At 40.5% G+C, this 19,585-nt stretch overlaps 1 protein-coding gene across 2 annotated transcripts in view; it reads left to right on the top strand.

Moving 5' to 3' along the window:
• The first annotated feature begins 12,852 nt into the window (after positions 1–12,852).
• CECR2 (CECR2 histone acetyl-lysine reader) overlaps positions 12,853–19,585 on the top strand; it is a 79,196-nt gene continuing 72,463 nt past the window's right edge. For both annotated transcript variants that reach the window (XM_019629975.1, XM_019629974.1), the window contains exon 1: positions 12,853–12,943. The gene's annotated coding sequence lies outside the window, so the exon portion shown is untranslated. The remainder of the gene's footprint in view (positions 12,944–19,585) is intronic.

Raw genomic sequence — 19,585 nt, 5'->3', positions numbered from 1 at the left:
CAAGTCACAAGTATGTTCATTTAATATAGTAGTATAGTTGGGTTTTTCAGTAAGTGTATATTCATGATCATTACAACAAAAATACATATATTTCTATTTACAGTGATTACTAGAATGACACCCAATACTTATGATTGATAGCACACCCCTAAAGCAATTATCAAATCATTGTAAAATGCTTTTTTGCCTCCTTGTGAAATGGATTCAATCAAATGACATCTATAACATCTAAAACTGGCATTGATGGAGATTTATTTCAGGCAGTTGTCTCTTCCCTAATTTCTGTTATCTAAAAATAAAACATTTGAGTGAGTGTCTTGTAACAAGTATTTCCATTCAAGAGAACTCTGTTGTTTGAGAATTGCTGAAAAATCTTTCCCTCAACGCAACAAAATCATGCCTGTTGGTTTGCCAGTTACACTTCTAAGGTAGGTATTCCCTCACTAAGCTAATCTGTGTGCTCATTCCTATTTCATCTGTATCTTGCTGTATAGTTAGTGCTTTCAGATGAGCAGTTCTGGTCCTCAGCTTTTGTAAGATTAAAAACTTAATGACATCATTAGGCCCACAGTCTCAGAAAGACATTTTATTTATTTAAAATTTGGTAGGTCATTCCATCGTCATTATATTCAGACCTGCCATTTCACACACACCACCTTCCTAATCCCAAGACCCACTTACTAATCAAGGAGCAGAGAGTTAGTCTCGAGGGGATCATTTCTCCAGACCTGATGAAATATTCCTGCCCACAACAAAGTGTCAGTCTGTCCCTCAGGACAGGTCTGGATACACACACCCAACTCTTTACCTTGGGACAACTTTCCCATTATAGAAAATGTATCCCTTTGTAGTTATAACATTCTCTTTTCAGTGAGTGATAACATTTTCTTAGCTATAACCACACCCTAGTCATTCCTACTTTGTCTGCCTTTCCAGATTTCTTCTCTTGATTGGATTTCTGGCATTTCTGAAAATCTTGACACATACTTTCATCTGTTAGACTGTTGTTCCCAGTGGCTAATTTCTTTTGTGTTTCTCTGAACATTCGATTCTCCTGTGGAGGCACTGGGCAGTATCAGGGGTTTGGGCACAGGTCATTTAGTTCTCATTTTTCACATTTCATTCTTAGAGGTAACCTGCATTTCCCAAGGCTTTGCTCTCACAGGCTCCCTGTGTACTGGCCAAGTCCTCCTCATCTTTTAGCCTTTGCTGATTCCCACAGCAGCATTTGGACTGTTCTCTGCTGTGCTAATCATCACATTGAATTGAAATTACTGTTATTTTTTGCCTATACTCCATTTTACATCTTATGCTACTTGAAAGTAGGGTTCTTATTCTCCCCAGTACTTAACATAGAGCCTGGCATATTGTCTTCAGATGCCAGGGGTGCCTTTCCACTTGTGTGACGATCCCAATGTCACATGTCCATAATATGGTGAACCGACTGAATTGATTAATCAGAAGGACCCCCCCACACCCCAAAACACATCCAAGTTATGTATGAAATTTGTGCGTGTACATTTTTGTCATTCTCACACAGCAGACCAGGACATAATGAGATAAGAACAACAGGATTTGGGACCTTGCAAAATTACTTCCCACTTTAAACATTTAGGACCTTATTTCAAGCATCAAGTCTTTATTGTCTCTACCCCTCCCCCATCTAACCTCCATTCAACCTTTGTCATTCTTATTTCTGATTATCAATTAAATACTATAATCTTTTGGGGGGGAAGACAGAATTGTTACCTAAAATGTCCTTTATTTTCTTAACACATACAGTTAGTTGCAAAATCTTGCTCACTCTGCTTCTGAAATTCTCCTTTCATCTCATCCTTCTCATTTCTACTATCATCATTCTAAGATTGACCCCATCACTTCTTCCTTGGACTAGATCAGGTATCTTCTCACTCTCCAATCTGTGTCTCTAACAATGTATCCTGTAAACCATGTCCAGATTAACTTTCATTTGATTATTCTTTCTTTCCCTGTTCAAAAACATTCCTGTTCTTCAGTGGCTCCCCAGTACCTTAAATAATTTCCAACTAATCTAGTAGTGAGTTCCTGATGGCAGAGAATGAAGACTGGATAACCTCTAATAGCATGAGAGTCTGAAGGAACTCCAAACATAAGTGATCTGATGAAGCTTCCTGTTTTATTTTTTAAATTTATGGAAATGATCAAGTTAATATCTTCCCAAGCAACAACAATGACAACAAAAAAATTGAAGTAAAACTAACACTCTAGGAAGCCGTGCTGTTTTTACCTTGTGGTTTCCTATATTCCAGCCATACACTGCAGAACACACATACCCTAACTGGAAAACCCAGACCTAAGTGATGAAGTCTAGACTATGTGACCTAGTGTCTGAGGCCGAGCATGGTCTGCCAGGAACCTGCTTTTCCAGATTTCTTTGCATGGCCATGCTTGTCCAGTACTGGCTTCATAGAACATGTTGGGAAGTTTTCCAACTTTTTCAGTGCTCAGAAATTGTTATATACCACAGGCATTTTCTTGGAGAAGATCAATGAAACTTCTGGGTAATTGAGACCTTTCCAGAAAATCATTTTCTGCTAGAGTTTTGCATTTATTGGTATAATTAGTATTTCCCAGGCAACCTGATATTTTAGGGTAGCAGTCCTGTATGAGGGGAGGAGCTATCTTGGTTTCCTTTCTGTTCTTAGCCAACATTACAGCGCATGACAGCTGTTTGGTGGCTCCAGGCTGAAAGGAATGGTGTGGTTGTGGCACAGAAGCAGTACAGACCTGCTGCCTTTGGGGACTCCTGGGATAAATGGCTTGGCCAACAGAACATCTCCCACCATTATACCCACTCGAGCTGATTTATACTTTACAGTCTAAATTGGCATGGGGCAGGCCTTTGGGACTAAATTAATTTATACCAAGTTAGAAAGCGTCAGCTGCCGAAGTCAGTGGTGCCTTCTGGAAGCTAGTGTGCTTATTTCTTCATGTATTCCAAGCCCACTCCAGGCATTCTCTGGGATAGCAGCTGGGATGATCCTTCAGGAGGGCCTGCTTTGCATCTCCTTTGTGTCATGTGAGCGAGGGTCTGGGTCCCGTACAGAAGCCCCAATCTCTGATGAGACATTTGCTACATGGCAGTTGGTCCTTGTGTAAATTAAGATTTGTAAGCTTCTAAAAGCAAATACAACATATATGACCTTCTTTAGGCCTTTTTGCCAACCCTCCCCCTTTAGTATATTCAAAGGAATTACTGTGCCTGAATGGCAGTAGTGCAAATCTATGATCTTGATTCTTACTTGGAAGTTGAAGAAAAGAAAGTTTCTCTCTCTTTAGCATCATGTTTAGCAAAAGGTAAAGAAAATTTCCGCAGGGATTAGGAGCCTGTCAAACAATAAGTACTTGTAATGTTAAATTTAAGAAAAGGTGTTAAAGTGGGTGGTGGTTATACATGAAAGAAATTAGTAATATCCTGTCTGTGTCATTTGACTGTCTTCAGTCTGGAAACTATATCTTTGTTTATTAGGCAGGCGAGAATTTTTAAAGTGAAGTATTGCAAATTTTTTTTCAAGACATACATATACTAAAGGCCCATCCCTCCATGCATGTCCGCTCTCCTGTGAGAACTTGGAGTTGTTCCCCGTGCTCAGACCTGAGTTCTTTTCCCAGCAGTCATTGCTTGTTCTGGAGGGTGGAGGAGGTGGATCGATGTTAAACAGACTTGTCTCTAATGAGCTGTGACGCCAGCTGCAGAGGGCAAATCCTGTTACTCCCTCCAGCTACTCTCTGAAGTTGCAGAACAGCCAGAGGATCAGGTCTCCCTTCTCAGTGCTGGTTTGCTGATTTTTTCTGCCCCACCCCCTTCTGTCTCAGAGAGCTTCTTGGCAAAGTTCAGATTGCTGTGCTCACAGTTCAATGCTTACTGTGAAAAGGAAATACAAAAGGGGAGGAGAGAAAAGTAAGGAGTAAAGGTGGGGGTGGGGCTTTTTTAGAAGGGTATTCCGTATTGCCTTAGTCTAAGACTTAAGCTCTAGATTTCCAAATAAGTTCTTGGGAGATAGTTTTCTTTTTGGCTCATGAACATGGTAGGCCATGTATTAAAAGAATATGGATTTCTGTTGCTCAGAAACCTCCAAATTTTGAGAAAACCACTTTCTATCTCTTCAGTCGTTACTTTTTCCCCACACACTTATCATTGTGAGGAGGAAGATGAAATAACTGTAATATTAATGTGTTAGAGAGCATTATGTGTTCCAGGCTCGGGTGGCTTTTATAAAAAGTGGCCTCGTTTAAGTATTACAACAACCCTTGGAGATAGATACTTTTAATGTGAGGGGGGTTTTTTGTTTTGTTTTGGTAAATTGTGGTAAAAAAACACATAAAATTTACCATCCTAAACCTTTTTAAGGTCATAATTCAGTAGTGGAACATATATTCACATTGTTGTGAAACTGCTCCAGAAATTTTTCATCTTGCAAATCTGGCTCTGTACCCATTAAAGTGGAAAATTTTAAATTCAACAAAATTCTTTTGTTCAGCAGGATTAAAATTGCTTTCCTGTTTCTTTTCTTTTCCGTGTTTATATAACGTTCCTAATCTGTATTTCACCATAGGGTGGTGGGAGGCCCGTCTTAGTGTGCCTTGGTTTATCCATTCGATACAGACTGCTGGGGTTAACAGTTACTAAAGGGAAAGAGAAAAAGCTTTGCTCTCTAGGGGTTTCATCACCTATTCTTCATTCTAATCTTCATTGATTCTGCATTTTAAGTTCTGCTGAGCTAGAGGGGAGAAGTTCACTGATAACTTTGTCACCTCACAAGTTACCATGGGCCTGCATATTTTTTGGTGGGGTTATCTAAGTAGCTTCTGATTTATGAAGCATAATATTGTAGAAATACATTTTAAAAGCAGTTTTATATTTTGAGACCCATTTTCTTACTGATATATGAGTTTCTGTATTCCATCAGTAAAATGGTAGGTAAGGGCAAGTGGTTGAATTATATTTATAAATGACCCAGACTTCCTCTCACTACTTGTGTCATTTGAGAGACAAAGCCCACTCAGTTCTACTTGGAAGAGTCCATCCAACACCCCTGATATTCTACCCTTCTATGTAAAACCTTCTCTAGTTGCTGTTGTGCTAGGAAAAGCATGCCCAGGTTCACTGGGGAGAAATTCTTACCAATCCCATTTAGCCTGTCCACCACAATTGGATAGAACAAGATTATTTATAGTATCTTTTTCAAATTAAGATAGGGATGTTAGTCCCCAGTTTCTAATGATAATATTAAGAAAACTGTGGTTGAGTCGCTAACAAAGCCTCAGTACTGAGGTGTAGGCATGAAAGGTAGTGCAACAGCTTTTTCTGTCATTTTTTAAACCTTAGATTCACAGATTTTGTTAGTCGTAACTCTTGCTTCATAAGACATGTTCATCATTGGCCTGTGGATGTTTCCACTTCATTCATTTATAGGTGATAACAGAACTAGAACATCATCAGTATTGATGCTGCTCTCCCATCCAGTCTTCTGCCTCCCAGAACTCATGGGAATTTTAAAAAATCCGGATACAGAGTAAAATGTTATCTTAGATTTATTGAGGAAAATATAGATTTGCTATGCAAATTAATAATTCAGCTATTAGGCATGTATTTTAAGATAAACAGTTCTTAGACTTTAAAAGACTTTTTATATACAGTTGGTTTACTAATTTTGATTTCTGCCAACTACCACGGGTTAACAAAGTGTTAGTAATTTCAGACTTGAAAATTCATTATTTACATGTAAGTAAAATGTGGATTTAAGGACATTTTATTATCTTTGGCCATGTCACTCTTCACCTTGGTAGGTTTTAGTTTTTATTTTGTCATTGAATGTCTTGCTTCGCTCCACTTGTCTGTAATTCAACTTGATGACTATAATAAAAAGATACCGGCAGTTGATATTGTTTGGAGAACACTTTAACCAGAAATTTTATGATATGTCCTCACATTCTTACTGGTTTTTAAAAAGATTTATTGGTAGAAATGGCATTCTTCTGTAAGAAGCAAATGACCTGCTTTTCTTACCAATGACAACTAATCTTTTTTTTTTTTTAATTGGGGAAGGGAAACGTGTTTTTCTAGGACCCATCAGCTCCAAGTCCAGTAGCCGCTTTCAATCTTAGTTGCAGGTGGGCAAGGCCCACCATCCCATGCGAGAGTCGAACCAATAACCTTATTGCACACTGAACCATGTTGGGCAGCTCGCGGCTGCTCAGCTAAGGTGCTGTATTCAATCTTAGTTGTGGGGTGGGGGGTGGGGGGTGGGCCACAGCCCACCATCCCATGGAGGCAATCAGCAACCTTGCTGCTAAGAGCACGCACCCTCACCATCTCAGCGGCAGCTCAGCTCAGGCACTGCTCACTGGCCCATGTGGGAATTGAACCGGCGACTCTGTTGCTCAGAACTCACACTCTTAACCAACTGAACCACTTAGCCGGCCCGACAACTAATCTTATATTTAGATTGTTTAGTGGTTTACCTGTATATCTGGATTACATTGAATTCCTCAATATATTTCAGTAGGTTTCAGAACTAGAGGCAGGAACTGTAAATTTTACCCATAGTGATAACCAAACTTCAACTGCATGATTTGGTTATAATTACACATTAATGCTAGTGTTTTTAGATAAACAAGGGGCTTTGGCTGTTCTTGAGATTATAATTTCAGTATGTTTGGGGATACAATGTAAGGATTTAATCCAGAGTCCTTATGTCAGAAATGAAGTTGATTTCTGAGAGTTCTCTCATATTTTAGAGCATCTTAGGCCTGTGGCATTATTTCATTTCTGTTAGTCATTATTTTTATGTCTTCAAGTCATTAGACCAGCATTCATCTTCCACATGTTCTCACATCCCTCCCTTCTATGTTCCCACAGATGTTGCTTTCTTTCCTGCATCCTCTTTTATCTTCTAGAGGAGCACCTTCCTAACTATAATACATATGCATGCGAATCTTGGCTCTTGTTAAAATGCAGGGTCTGGTTTCAGTAAGTTTGTTGTGAGGCCTGAGGTGCCATGCTTCCAGCAGGCTTCCAGGCACTGCTGAGGCTGCCACATGGCCCCACCTCTGGCCCCCACCCCCATAATTCTGCATACAGCCCTCAGAGCCGTGCGGCCCATAGAACTGAGCTGCCCTCAGAGCCGTGCCACCCATAGAACCGTACCGCCCTCAGAGCCGTGATGCCTATCGAACTGTACGGCTCTCAGAGTCACTTTTCTGAAACAGAGATCTGATTATTTTACTGTCCTTCAGACTTGATTGCCTATGGAAGTAAAATCCACACTCTTTAGTGTGGTTTTCAGAGAAGATCGTCAAGGAATAAGCTTGTCCTGTCTACCATTCTCTAATGACCATCTCCTCTTTTGGGAGAGCAATTGGTAATTCTCAAACATGCCATAAAGTTTCACATATTCTTCCTTACTGTGCACCTGCCAGGTAAAAGTCTCCCCGAGGAGGCCCCATGCAAATCTCACCTCCCTGGCCAAAGTCTTATTCCACAATCCTCAGTTTCTCTGGTTTTCCCATATCATTCTGTATATTTAATATAGCATTTATTACACTGTCTCATAATTCTGTCCTATCAAGTTGAAAATATTTTATCTTTTTATTTTTTAATTAGTTTCAGGTGTACAAAACACGGTAATAGACATTTACACCCCTCCTAAAGTGATAACCCCCTCCCCCAATCTACTACCCCTCTGACATCTTACATAGCTGTTACAATTCCATTGGCTCATTCCCTTTGCGGTACTCCACGTCCTGTGACTATATGTATATTGGGTCGTCGGGAAAGTCATGATGCGTTTTTGCAACGAAAAACATAGAAAAATATGTCATGACTTTCCCAATGACCTAATATTAAATTATAGTTGACATTCAGTATTATTCAGCTTCAGCTTCAGGCATACACTGCAGAGGTCAGGCATCCACACCGTCCATGAAGTGGTCTCCCTAATAAGATAAGGGTCCATCGGATACCCTACAAAACCTTTATTGATTATATTTCCCAAACTGTCTCTCGTATCCCCGTGGCAATCTTGTGGTTACCAATTTGTGCTTTCTAATCCCCTCACCTTCTCCCTCATCCCCCACCCTCCTCCCATCTAGTAACCCTCAGTTTTTTCTCTATATCTCTGAGACTTTTCTGACTAGTTTGCTCATTTAATTCAGTTTTTTAGATTCCACATATAAATGAAATCATATGGTACTTGTCTTTCTCGGGCTGACTTATTTCACTTAACGTAATTGTCTCTAGGTCCATTCATATCATTGCAGATGGTAAGATTTCATTCTTCTTTAAAGCCGAGTAATACTCCATTGTATAAATGAACCACAGTTTCTTAATCCAGTTGTCTACCCATGGGCATTTCAGTTGTTTTCATGTTTTGGCTATTGTGAATAGTACTGCAATAAACATAGGGGTGCATATATTTTTTCAAAATTAGCGTTTTGGATTTCTCTGGATAGATACCTAAGAGTGAAATTGCTGGGTCATATGGTAGTTCCATTTCCAGTTTTTTGAGATACCTCCATACTGATTTCCATAGTGGCTGCACCAATCTGCAGTCCCACCAGCAGTGCACCAGGGTTCCCTTTTCTCCACAACCTCGCCAGCACTTGTTTGTTGATTTATTGATGATAGCCATTCTGACCTGAATGAGGTGGTATCTCATTGTGGTTTTTATTTGCATTTCTCTTATTATCAGTGAGGTTGAGCATTTTTTCATATGCCTGTTGGCCATCTGTGTGTCCTCTTTAGAGAAATGTCTCTTCATGTTCTCTGCCCCCGGTCCATAAATGTACTGAGACTTTGTTATTCACCTTTGGATCTCTATTGTCCGGCATGTCAGGAGAATATATATATACATGTATGTATATGTATATAATTGTTTTGTTTTTAGTTAATTTGACCACCTCTTTACTAATTTCTCTGCTAATGTTATAGGTAGGTAAGGCCCGAGAGAAGAAAACAGGAAGTGTTCCTTTCCCAGACGCAGCTTATGGAAGAGGAGGTGAATGAAAGGAACATGAATTTGTTCTTTTGTAAGGAACAGAAAAGAAGGGCATTCAGTGACACTGCTATTGGGTTGTCGGAAAAGTCAGTCATGACGCATTTTTACAACAACAAAAAAAAAAAAACAGAAAAAAATACGTCATGAGGCCGGCCGAGTGGCACGTTGGTTAGGAGTTGGCTTGGAACACCAGCTCTGAGCATCAACGCCCTGGTTCAGATCCCACATGAGGGCCAGTGACGCTGCGCCCTCTACAGCTAAAATGGTGAACAACAGCTCGACCTGAAGCTGGGCTGCCGTGAGTCACTGACAACGGCATTGGCTGCAGTGGGGCTGGCAGGCAGCAGGCGTGAGCTTTCGCAAGCTGCCCTGAGCCGCTGTGAACCGCCATCCAATGGCCGGCGAGCAACTGCCTCACCCAGGAAAAGTGCAATAATAATGCCAACATGGGTCAGTGAAGCAGGGTCAACTAGACCGAAGAACAAAAGGACAGCAACTTGTCTGTTCCCCTCCCCCAATTCCCAAATAAAATCTAAAAAAAAAAAAGAAACTACGTCATGACTTTTCCGACAACCCAATACAACATTTGCTCCTCAGAGGAGACAGTCTTATAGGTAGAAACTGAACAACTAGAACTTGACTCTGGTGAAAGTGAAACGTCCTCATCAATTGTTTCCTCCTACCTGCTAAGCCAGAAGAGGCTGACTGGGGGTGGGAGGCAGGAGGTAGAAAAGAAAAGGAATTAGTAGTATAGCTTGAATTTGTTCCTACATGAGTGACTTTTTTTTTTGAATCTCAGCTAAAAAAATAATGTAAATTTTGCATTTTGTTCTGTAGTATGATTGTTTTATAAAATTAATGTTTTAAATTGTTGACTACAGAATAGAAGTGATCCACATGTATCCTTTGGCTTCTAGAAATCCTGGCACACCTCCACACTGATCTGTGGCAAACTTGTTGCAGTCCCCTCCTTGGTAAAGCCGGTCCAATTTTTATCTCCTCAAATGTGGCTGCATCATGGTTTAATTTGGTACTTCTGTTCTTTATAAACACTAGGAAGCATCAGTACAGACTACAGCACTTTAATCAAGATCACATTGTGCTCTTGATTTACACTTACGAGGAAGAGGACAGAACACCAATGGGAATGTGTAACAATATGTAAACTAGTGAGGGAGTTAGTGGCTGGAGGAACCATCAGAGTGGAACTCACTAGGAAGGATTTGCAGACAACAGTTTTTCATGTAAAGGATTAAAGCCTGGCTTGGCAGAAGGGAGGAGGGAAGCGATTTCTTTCTACATAGGGAGAAGGGTACCTGTGAGCTCTTGGAGAAAGGAGTAATGAGGTGGTGGTTGTAACTGTAAACCATCAGACCTTTCCAGGATAGACAGCGTGAGCCAGTGGGAAGATCACTGGACTGGGTGATCCTGCTTGCACTTGGCTGTGATTTGCTGAGTGCAATTGGAGAAGTTAGTTAACCTTTCTAGACCTAGTTTCTTTATCTTTAAATTGAGGGAGTTGAAATAATATGATCTGTGATTACTTACCTTCCTCCTCCAGCACTCAGCAATCTGGGTTACCTATCAGACCAGATGGCCTGGGCCGTTTAGCTTGAGTGTTCAGCTTCTGTTACAATTGCAGTTTTGTAATTGCTGTTTACTTGAGAGTCTTCTGCAGTGATCAGGTTTAAAATATGAGCCATTCAGATCTTCCCTTTGCCTCTCATTTACTTCCGTCAGATCTTGAATTCGTGTTTCTCCTTTCCTGCTGTCTCACATTCAGTAAGTCCTTCAGAATCTTTTCTCCTGGGCTGTTGATGTACTTAACATTGCCTCACCTCACTAGAATTTATCTTAGGCATAGCAGTTAGATTAATCTCACTGTGCCTCTCCTATAAAAATAACTGTGGTGGATCTCCATTGTCTTCCAAAGAAAGGCCAGACTCAGTATCAGCTATCAATCTTAGCTCACATTACTTACCTCACACAATCTACAGAATAGTTAACCTGAACCTAATATCCTCGTGGTGTCTTTACTCATGTTGTCCCCTGCACCTGGATATGCCCTGCCTCTCCCCCATTGTCAAAACACAGTTTCCCATCTCAGGTGCTACCGTTTCCATGAAATCTGTCATGCTTCTGGCAACCAGAAGTAATCCTTTTCTTGCAACTCACATAAGCACCTACAGCACCTTTTCTGTACCTAATAGGACTAATTACTGTTTGTTTGTCATTTTTGTACTATCTTATTTCCCCCAACTAAACTAAGCTCCCCAGTGCTTAGGAAGTACTGTATTATCTAACACAGAATGGGTGCCCAGTAAATATTTACTGAAAGAATGAATCCTGATTAATTATAGTTCAGATCCTTGTTATCTGTGGTTGATAGTTTCTTATTTTTCTGGATAACCACTAACTAGAGCGTACAAAAGAACTCTGTCCAGAGAAATTAATAAGCTCATATGAGAATAAGAACCATTGCTATAGATGTATTAATAATTCCCAAATTTGTATTTAAGGCCAGTGTGTTTTCAAGCTTGAGCTTTGTCTTTGAATTTTGAGTTTCATTCACCTGGGGTTTGAAGGCAGTAGGCACCTTCCTTTTCAGTTGAACTACCTCAAGGGAGTTTGTATTTTGTTTATTTGTATCAGTTAGTATGTTTAGCAATTTTTTGATGCTGTGAAGTTTTTAGAGTGAGTGGTTACAAACTTAGGAATTTTTAAAAATAAAATAAATGGAACAATTTTTACAAAAGAAATGTGCCGTTTTTATAGTAGAAGCAGACTGTCGTCTTCAGTATACACTGTCGTGGAATAGCATCTTATGCACACCTCGTGCTTTCAGAACCATTAATAAGATCCTTGAAAGTTTGATTTGTAGATCTGGATAAATAAAGATCTGGTTATGAGCTGGTCAAACCATAAGCATAGTGGACCCTTGGAAAATAGTTTACACACCGAAGATAGTCAGCATGCTCGCTGAAAAATGTGGGCAAAGTTTGCATCGTTAGAGTTGAGGACTTAGAACATATTCCATCACCTCAGCAAGTAGCAGTTTATTATGGAAGACTGATAAGAAACATAGGATCTCCTAAAATTCCCCACTATCACTTTTTGACCCGGTAGCTCCTTTCAACTAATCTTTCTTAAGAGTTCTGTACTAAAACAAGCTTTGGCACATCTCCCTGAACCCCAAGGAAAGCAAATACATCTCACCTAGGATTAGACCATTAACCATTAACATAGACATTACCTCACTTCTCTTCAGATGATATAAGATTATCTCAGTTCTAGCAATCTCTGTCATCGGTCCTGTACGTAGATTAGTGTCCTCAAAATAAAAACTGCTGAAGTGCTAACCACCAGTGCTTTTTTCAAAATGTAGTAGTTCTTTAAAGCTTTTTCAGATGCTGTACCTGTTGAAACTGTTAAGTAAATGAAGAATACTTTCTAATTACATATTTGACCTTTTATTCTCTTGCCATTAAAATAGAAAGCAATACAGCATATTTATGTAAGTTAAACTCTAATGATTATGCCAGCATTGATATATATATCTTGTAGGATACAGATAAAAGGAATGGAGTTTACTAAGGAGTGATGTGAGAAGTAAACCCCATGGAAAAACAAAAAGTTAAACCCTAGTTGCTCTTCTAGCAGTAATTGATGGGCAGAGTTGAGCCTCGACAAGCACTTCTGCTCCACTGACCATTCAGTTGCAGGGGTGGGGGGTGAGGGAGGTAGAGATGGATATTTAAAAATCTCTGTGTTTGATCTCTCACCCCTGTCTCTCCTCATCCTCCTCCTCAGGAGTTAGAAGCAGCTCTCCACAGAGATGATGTAGACTTTATCAGTGACCTGATCGCCTGCTTGCTTCAGGGTTGCTATCAGCGAAGGGATATCACGTGAGTAATCCTGATCTGCTAAATTTCTTGCAAAGGAAACAGTCAACTAGTAATATTTCATGTCTCCTATAACAAACCAGAACTGATCATTACCCAGTACTATGTAACAGTGTAGACTTCAATATTTACAGGTGGATTCCCAAACCCTTTGCTTGACTTTTTCTGCAGTTGAGTTTTATTTCTATTATAATCCTTGAACTTTATTTACTTCACTTTCACAAATCAAGGCTTTTTACTTCTTGGATCCACCAGCTAACATTCACGTGTAGAATTTCTTTCTGTCAGCATATGCCTTTCTTTCTGATTTTTATTTCCAGTACTGGTAAAATGTTGCCAACAAATTAAAACTAGATTTTACTGTGTTTCTTCCTCTTGAGTATCTTCTGTTGTTCTCATAAACAGGAGTGTAGTTTTTAACATGGAGCTTTTAGGCTCCCTCACGCTGTAACTGCCAAGTAAACAGCTCTCCAGTACATTTGAGATGTGTAGAAAGTTGAAGCAGAATTTTATCTATGTAGCAGATAAAGGACCTTCTTGATACATAGGGCCTCACCCCTTGTTTTGACCCTAGCTTGATAGACATTTTCTTTGCTAGTATATTTCGACACAGAACAGAACTATAGGGCGTTATCCACTCTCCAAAAGCTGAGACACAATGGGGTTCCCAGCCTCTGCCCTCCAGTCCATACAGGGGCTTGGAGTGTTATGGTTTATATTTTCCAGACAGTTAAAAGATGGTATCTTAACTGCTTTTGTTAAATCTACTCTTTAGTTGTCTGTTAGCGCTGGAATAAACTTGTAGTTACAAGGTAAGAGGTTGATGAAATCAATGTCTTTTTGTTCAGGGTGGACATGTGTATTCCATAGGGAGAACTGTTACTCCTGGACTTAGTGTTCATCTTGTGACTTCTCCCACAGAACATCCAGGCTGTGCTAAGCAAAGAGTAGGCATAAAAGGGGAACTCATCTGAAATCTTACCACTCAAGCATAATAACCAAGTTTTGATTGTATTTTCTCCCATTCTCTTTTTGGGATGTCACTTTGGGGCTTGTGTGGTTTTTGTTTTTTTGTTTGTTTCGGGGTTTTTTGGGGGGGGCGGTTTTATTTTAAAGATTTTATAGGGGAATAGGGAGAGGAAACAGCGTTGGGGAATCAGGGAAGGGGAACAGACAAGTTGCTGTCCTTTTGTTCTTCAGTCTAGTTGTGGAGGACGTTGCTTCACTGGCGCATGTTGGTATTGTGATCATTGCACTCTTCCCAAGGGTGAGGCAGATCAGTTGCTGGCCATTGGACGGCGGCTCACAGCAGCTCACGCCGGCTGCTGGCTGCTCACGGTAGCTTAACGGCAGCCCACTGCAGCCTACACCATCACCGGTGACTCACGGCAGCCCAGCTCCAGGTCGAGCTGTTGTTCACCATTTTAGCTATAGAGGACGCAGCATCTCTGGCCCATGTGGAATCCGAACCAGGGCCCTGCTGCTCAAGCTTGCGCTCCCAAGCCAACTCTTAACCAACGAGCCACTTGACCGGCCCTTGTGTAGTTTTTTAAGTACAGTTGTAGTCATACAGCATATGTGATTTCACATTTTCATATCTTGCATTTTTTTTCATTATGATTATTTTTCTTATAGCCACCTTTTCTCTAAACATAATTGTCAAGTAATCCAATTTGGTAGATGAACATTTGTGCCTAGCTTTTAACTGTTGTAAACATGTTGTAATTCATAGCCTTGGACATAAAAATTTGCACACCTGGTGAATTACCTCTTTAGTTTAAATTTCTGGAAGTGTAGTCGTTCAAGCAAAACAAATGCCTATTTAAGGTATTTTAGATAAATTGCCAGGCTGCCCACCACAGAGTTTGCTCCATTTTACCTTTGAGGCACCAGTGCATGAGGGTATCTGTTTGCCTAAGCCACTCTGGACATGGCCAGCAGGTGCTAGGAGAACAGATACTCTGAGGGTCCTCACATAACTTACAGTCCTGTGCTGTAGTAATTACGGTCATGATGATATGATTGCAAATTATGCAGTCACCATGATAAGTGCTCCAAAGTCAATGAAGCATATGCCTGTGTGAGAAAGTGATAATGTGAACTGAGCCTGCATATAGGAGCCCTCTTAGGCCAGTGTCCACATATCATAAAGCCCAATAAAAAGTGAATGAATGACTGAATGAACCTACCAAAGAACTGCAGGTCGCAAGAGTGACTGTCTAGGCTTTGATACCCTAGAACAGAGCCTAGAGGTTACAAAGTAATAGATCTCATGTGGTTCAGAAACATGGTTTGATTGAGCTGTACAGTCTTGACCCCTGAGTGTTAAATTTTCATTTGTTTCTAGCATCTAAAGTGAGGTTTCATATTTAAAATCCCAAGTTGTAGTTTTTAGAAAACATCTAAGGCCTGACACCCATCACCTGTAGGGGAGACGGCGCCTGTGTACTCTGGTCTGCTGCCGTCCCCAGCATGCCTTAGTACTCTCCCTCCTGTGCTGAGTCTGGTTGGTACTTACCACCCGGCCCACTTATTTTCTTTATCTGTTTGTCTCCTGCTTGCATTCCATTCAAGGAATCCAGTGTGGCCACAGCACAGTAGGAATTGGAGCCTAACTGGACTTGTGGGCTGAGTTAAGAATTTGGGTATGTAATCCTATAGGCAAGGAGAGCAGGGTAGTGGTGAGATTTGTGTTTTTAAATAAGCATCCTGGGGCAAAGGGGGAAACAGGAAGATCAGGTAGGGACTAATGAACTAGTCAGGTGAGAGAGGAGAGAAGTGGACAGAGTGAAGGACTATGAAGAAGGTAAAATTGACTGAACCTGGTATCTCTAATCTTGACCAGTCTGATAGGTAAAAAGCTGTTTTAACTTGTATTTTGTTGATCATTCTTCAGATGTTCGACATCTTTTCTTATGTTTATTGCACATATTTATAATTTTTGTCTAGTTGAATTTCCTGTTATATAATTGGATCATTTCATCTCTTGGTGTGTTGGTTGAAGATAAGCAAAAGAAATGCCCATTTAAAATTTACCAGGCTGCCCTCCTCAAAGGTGATTCTACTTTACTCTTGCATAGGTGGTTCCTGTACCCTCAGCAGCTTTGGACATTGCCATAGGTGCTGGCAGGGCAAAAGCATCTCCTCTCTCTTATGGAAATTAGAGTCTTCTGTGTGTGAAGGTGAGGGTGGAGGTGGGCAGGCTGTAGTTGAAGATCTAAATATATGAAATCATACTATTTATGGAATGACTCTTCCCTCCCTGTTGGTATGTGATACCTGTTTGATCTTTCAATAATTGTTTACGTATGCTGGACTCTGCTTGGCTCTTCCTGATTGTACCTGTCTGTCTGTTTCCACTCTCATACCACTGGTCTTAATTAATCCTTGTTAATTCTTCCAGAAAATGCTTATATAATTATGTCATATTCTATAAGAAATTCTCTTATTTTCGTTACAATCAAATAAACTTGTGAATAAATTTGGGCAAAATTGATGTCTTTATAATATTGAGATTGTTTTTTTATTTAAGTCCTTTATATTACTCAGTAAAAGTAGCATTATTCTTTTAGATCAAATACATTCCTGGCTATTTTAATTTTTGTTGTTCTTTTTTTTTCTTTTTTCTTTTTAAAGATTTTATTGGGGAATTGGGAGAGGGGAACAGCATTGGGGATCGCGGAAGGAGAACAGACAAGTTGCTGTCCTTTTGTTCTTCACTCTAGTTTTGGAGGACATCGCTTCACTGGCCCATGTTGGTATTATCATTGCGCTCTTCCCCAGTGAGGCAGTCGCTCGCCAATCACTGGACGGCCACTCATGGCAGCTCTTGGCAGCTCACAGTAGCTTACGGGAGCCCACTGCAGCTCCACTGCAGCCTACGTCGTCGCCAGCGATTCGCAGCAGCCCAGCTTCAGGTTGAGCTGTTGTTCACCATCTGAGCTGTAGAGGGCGCAGCATCACTGGCCCTAATGTGGTATCTGAACCAGGGCCCTGGTGCTCAGAGCTGGTGTCCCAAGCCAACTCTTAACCAACGCGCCACTCAGCCTGCCCTAATTTTTGTTGTTCTTAAGAGAAGAAACCCATTCATACTACAAGTACTTTAAATGTAGAATATATTTCTTTATATATCTTCAATCTGCCCAGTTTAGTAACCTTAATTTTTTTAAGTTACATTCTCTTTTGATTCTCTAGGATTATCATCCCACTTTCAGTGTTTATACTCTTGCCTGTTTCATGCTGTATTAGTTATCTACTGTTATGTAATGAATCACCCTAAATCTTAGCAACTTTTAAACAGCAAAAATGTAGTATATCTCAGTTTCTGTATGGGTCAGAAATCTGGACTTAACTTCTCTGGGTATGCCTAGCTTAGCATCTGTTACGAGGCTGCAATCAAGGTGCCAGCCGGGACTCATCTTGAGGCTTGACTGTGGGGAGGATTCATGTATTTGTTTTCTGTTACTGCATAGCACATTTCCACAAGTTCAGTAGTTTAAAAACACTATAAATTATAGAAAAGGTACACACTTACATTGATAATATTCCCTATAAAGACAACTATTGGGTTGTCAGAAAAGTCATGACACATTTTTGCAACGAAAAACAGAAAAATATGTCATGACTTTTTCAACAACCCAATAATTTGAAAATAATGGACGTGCTAAAGAATATTTTTTTTTAGCTTAGTTGTAATCTTTTTCCATCATTCATTGTATCTTCATGTGGGTTCATTTCATACATTAATAAGCTCCCATTTTATAGGGAAGAAAACATGGAAAATTTAAGTTATTAGGTTGGTGTAAATGTAATTGCCGTTTTTTGCATTGTTGAAATTTGCTTTTGATATTGGAATACAGTCTTAAATGTGTTTATGTTATACATCATTTTAATGCTCATTTCTCGCTTTGTTTTTTTGCTAATGGCTTATTACTTGATGTTTATATGTATTTTAAATTATGGAAATGATGTTAGACAAAAAAGCAAATTTGAGCAATTTTCTTATTCAAGTTCAAAATGGGTTGTAAACCAGCAGACAACTGGCAACGTCAGCAACACTTTTGACCCACAAACTGCTAACGAACATATAGTGCAGTGGTGGTTCAAGAAGTTTTGCAAAGGAGTGCTGGCCGAGTGGCTCAGTTGGTTAAGAGTGCGAGTTCTGAGCAACACAGTCACTGGTTCGATTCCCACATGGGCCGGTGAGCTGTGCCCAAGCTTAGCTGCCACTGAGCTGCCATGCCTCAGTTGGTGAGAGCACATGCTCCTAATAACAAGGTTGCTCGTTCGACTCCGGCATGGGATAGTGAGCTACGCCCACCCACAACTAAGATTGAACTCTGCACCTTGAGCTGAGCGGCCAGGAGCTGCCAACAGGCGGCCGGATGACGGCTGGACTTGAGCTAGCTGCGTCTTCCACAACTAAGATTGAAGGACAACAATTTGGCTCTTCCCCTACCTCAATTCCCTAACACTGTTCCCCTTCCCCAATCCCCCAATAAAATTTTTTTTTAAAGTTTTGCAAAGGAGACAAGAGCCTTGAAGGTGAGGAGCCTAGTGGCCAGCCATTGGAAGTTGACAACAGCCAATTGAAAGCAGTCATCGAAGCTGATCCTCTTACAACTACACGAGAAGTTGCCGAAGAATTCAGTGTCGATGATTCTATGGTCATTCAGCATTTGAAGCAAATTGAAAGGTGGAAAATCTCCATAAGTGGGTGCCTCATGAGCTGACCGCAAATCAAAAAATTCGTCGTTTTGGGCTGGCCGAGTGGCTCAGTTGGTTAAGAGCTCGCTCTGAGCAACAGGGTTGCCGGTTTGATTCTTGGCCCAAGCTGAGCTGCCAACACATGGCAAGATGGCTCAGCTAAAAAAAAATAATAATAAATAAAAAAAATAAAATAAAAAAATCGTCGTTTTGAAGTGTCGTCTTCTCTTATTCTACGCAGCAACAACAACAAGCCATTCCTCGATTGGATTGTGAAGTGTGACAAAAAGTGGATTTTATACAACAACCAGTGATGACCAGCTCAGTGGTTGGACCTAGAAGAAGCTCCAAAGCATTTCCCAAAACCAAACTTGCACCAAAAAAAGGTCATAGTCATTGTTTGGTGGTCTGCCGCTAGTCGGATCCACTATAGCTTTTTGAATCCCAGTGAAACCATGACATCTGAGAAGTATGCTCAGCAAATCGATGAGCTGCACCGAAAACTGCAACGCCTGCAGCTGGCATTGGTCAACAGAAAGGGCCCAATTCTTCACAACAACGTCTGACCGCATGCCGCACAACGAACGCTTCAAAAGTTGAATGGATTGGGCTACGGAGTTTTGCCTCATCCACCAACCGACTACCTCTTGCCAACCGACTACCACTTCTTCAAGCATCTCTTGACAATTTTTTGTAGGGAAAACACTTCCACAACTAGCAGGATGCAGAAAATACTTTCCAAGAATTCATTGAATCCCGAAGCATGGATTTTTATGCTACAGGAATAAACAAACTTATTTCTCCTTGGCAAAAATGTGTTGATTGTAATGGTTCCTATTTTTATTACCGTATTTGCCGGCGTATAAGACGATTTTTTGGCCCTGAAAAATATGCCTCCAAGTGGGGGGTCGTCTTATACGCCAGGTACACTTCAGATAG

This window comes from Hipposideros armiger, unplaced genomic scaffold, assembly GCF_001890085.2.
Source record: "Hipposideros armiger isolate ML-2016 unplaced genomic scaffold, ASM189008v1 scaffold_878, whole genome shotgun sequence".
Lineage (NCBI taxonomy): Eukaryota > Metazoa > Chordata > Mammalia > Chiroptera > Hipposideridae > Hipposideros > Hipposideros armiger.
The sequence above is the reverse complement of the archived record's forward strand: the minus strand, read 5'-3'. Positions and strand labels throughout refer to the sequence as shown.